The sequence below is a fragment of the Podarcis liolepis genome (assembly GCF_965112155.1).
Source record: "Podarcis liolepis genome assembly, chromosome: 15".
Taxonomy (NCBI): Eukaryota; Metazoa; Chordata; class Lepidosauria; order Squamata; family Lacertidae; genus Podarcis; species Podarcis liolepis.
This window is the reverse complement of record NC_139566.1, coordinates 15,516,015-15,519,468: the sequence shown is the minus strand read 5'-3', so window position 1 is coordinate 15,519,468 and position 3,454 is coordinate 15,516,015.

Genomic DNA, 3,454 nt, shown 5'->3' with positions numbered 1-3,454 from the left:
TCCGTGATGCAACATCCTGGGCTGGGAGAGAAAGCCAGCCAGGGAGGGAGGGACCGGGAAGGGCCGAGAAGGGCGGAGAACCGGGCAGGAACCGGGGGCTTGCAGCCGCCAGGAGCAGGTAGACGCGTTGGAGATCGCGAGGCTTTTTGCGCATTTGCTCTTTCCCACTCTACACCTAGGAAAGACTCCCCGGAAGTTGGCTTGTACCATTGGGCCATCTCACTCAGTAATTTTCTGGGTACACGGACCTGTAAAGTAGGTTTGGCTCAAAGGTAGGTAAGGATCTAAGAAGAGCTTGCAGGATAAGGTCCATCATAGGCATGATAGAATCATCATAGAATTGTGCAGGAATCTCAACTAGATCACCCATGGCTGATGGCCATCCAGCCTCTGCCTTAAAACCTCCAGTGAAGAAAAGTCCACCACCTTTGGGGGGAGTCCATTCCACAGCTGAACAGCTCTTCCTGTCAGAAAGTTATTCCCAATATTGAGTCGGAATTTCCTTTGTTGTAACTTGAAGCCCATGGTTCAAGTCCTACCCTCCGGAGCAGGAGGAAACAAGCTCGCTGCATCTTCCATCTGACTCTTGACAGCCCTTTAGATACTTGACCATATCTCCTCTCAGTCTCCTCTTTGCCAGGCTAAACATACCAAATTCCCTCGACTGTTCCTCATAAAGCTTGGTTTCTAGACCTTTTATCATCTTGGTTGCCCTCCTCTGCACAGGTTTCAGTTTGTCAACATCCTTCTTAAATTGTGGTGCCCAGAACTGGACACAGTATGCCAGGTGTGGTTTGAACCAAGGCAAAATAGAGCGGGACTATGACTTCCCTTTAATCGAGATACAGTGGTACCTCGGGTTACATACGCTTCAGGTTACATACTCCGCTAATCCAGAAATCGTGCTTCAGGTTAAGAACTTTGCTTCAGGATGAGAACAGAAATCATGCTCTGGTGGCACGGTGGCAGCAGGAGGCCCCATTAGCTAAAGTGGTGCTTCAGGTTAAGAACAGTTTCAGGTTAAGTATGGATCTCCGGAACAAATTAAGTACTTAACCTGAGGTACCACTGTGTTGTACTTCTGTTGATGCAGCCTAGAACAGCATTAGCTATCTATCTATCTATCTATTTATTTATTTGCTGCATCACACTGTTGACTCATGCTAAGCTTGCAGTCTACTAAGACCCCTGGATCCTTTTCACATGTGCTACTGACAATCCAGGTGTTTCCCAGCTTATATTTGTGCAGCTGGTTATTCCTTACCTTTGTCCCTATTGAATTTCATTTTGTTAGCTCATGCCCAGTTCTCCAATCTGTTAAGGTAATGAGCGTAGCCAGGGAGGTGGGGGGCAGCTGCCCCCCCATCAAGTAAATAAATAAAAATACTTAACTAACTGGTCAGTTGCATTGCAGATAAGTTGGTTCTCCCCCCCCCCAAGCCTGCCCCCCCAAATCCTGGCTATACACATGGTTAAGCTCATCTTGAATCCCAATATAGACAGAGTCCACAGAGACTTACTGTATACCCAAAGAGGGGAGAAACCAAGAGATACTACAAGATTTCATAGATAAGCAGTGAGAGACTAAACCATACAGAAGATCAGAACCTTGATGGGAACAGCTCTGCAATTTCTCAATACCTCACTCAGCATACCTAGAAGGAAATTCAAGCCCTTACAAATGGGGCTTTCCATTTAAATTAAGCCTCAGCGCAGAGATGGCGTAGCACTGTAGGAAATTAAAAACCTACTAACTTTACTAGGACTGCAGTGTGAAGGTGGGACTAATGTGGAGGACTCGGATGATGATTCTGGAGAAGATGGTCATGATTAGCAAGTAAAAAACACCACCACAGCAGAAAAGTGAAAGTTTCCTGAGTCAAATTGACCTGAAGAGTCTACAAAACCTTTATTATGTATGCTTCTATCCTCTAGTCTACATCAAGCTGAATGATGTTCACCATATCCTGAATCAGTTTGCTGCTTGATTAAAGATTAAACACTTGAATTGTGCCTTTTTTCTTCTGTTTGCTCTTAATGGGGGAAATGGGAGCTCCCCCCCCCCTTATTCTTGAGGCCTAAGTTACTGTAAACTGCCCTGTGATCTTCGGGTGAAGGTCAATACATTTAATAAATAAAAATAATAAATTGAGGTCTGTGGCCATTTCTACCCAGGACTTCTCCCTGGAGATGGATCCTGCAGGTACATGATTTCTGGGTTTACTTCTCAAGCTGTGGGTTAGGGTGGTGGTGGTTGGGGGGGGAGGGATGTATTGTTGGGAGAGATGCGTAAACTGCTGTGTTATGCAAGCTCATAGTTGTTTTAAGCTTTAGATATAATTTTGGCTAATGTGAATATTTTGTCAATGGGCTGGGTTCCATATCAAAACGAAAAAGTACAAAAATCCCTACATAAAAAAATAATCCTGGTATCATTTGCTTACAAGAAACCTACAAAAGAAAAATGAGCGAGTGATTTGTACTGCCCCCTAAAGGTGGGATTTGATATAATTTGCCTGGATCCTCAAAAGCTAGGGGTGTGGCTTTATGGATTGCCAAGAAAACAGGCATTGTATATAATGATGTTCCAATAGATCAGAAGGGTTTTTTTGTGTGTGTTTTTGAAACAACAACAACAAGAAGAAGAAACTATAGAGAAACAAAAATTATACAATTGGTTCAGTCTATGCCCCTCACTCCACTCAACCTATTTTATCAGCTCTACTGTTTCAATTATCAAATTTTAAAGAGGGTCCATTAATTTTAGGGGGAATTTTAACATGACTTAATAATCAATTGGATAGGACATTCATAAACCCTAATAAATTAACACCAGTTTTTCTCAACTAATAAATAAATGAACTTTGATCCTTGCCGAGTCCTTTATACCTAATAAACACAATTACACTTACTTTTCAAAAAGCTTTTTCGCTTATTCCAGAATAGTTCATATTTTGATTTCATTTGAATTTATTCCCTCTGTTAAATTGGCCTTGATTACTAATATTATCATCTCTGACCATAGCCCCATAACTCTTATGTTCTGCTTTGCAAAGCCTGTAAGACTTTACTTGGAAAATAAATCCAAGATTACTCCAGAACCTCAGACTTAACTGTAAATATATCTCCAGTTATTACCGAATGCCTTCAGAACAATTATAGTGAATTTCATACTCCTGATGTTGTGTGAGACACATCCAAAATTGTGATAGGAGGAAATGGCTAATTGAAATCTCTGAAATCTACCCCCTCCAAAAAGAGAGAGAAAATTTATTAAAATCTATATATTATGTGGGAGCTCAGCACAGAATGACTAGTATTTAACATTTACATAGAACAGGGTTGGACTTTGGTCATCTTTCATAAATAAGTAAGTAATTTAGCCAGTGCAGTGGGAATTCTAAGCAGAAAAGTAAATGCTCCCACTGAATATGACTGGGTGGGTGTGAAAAGG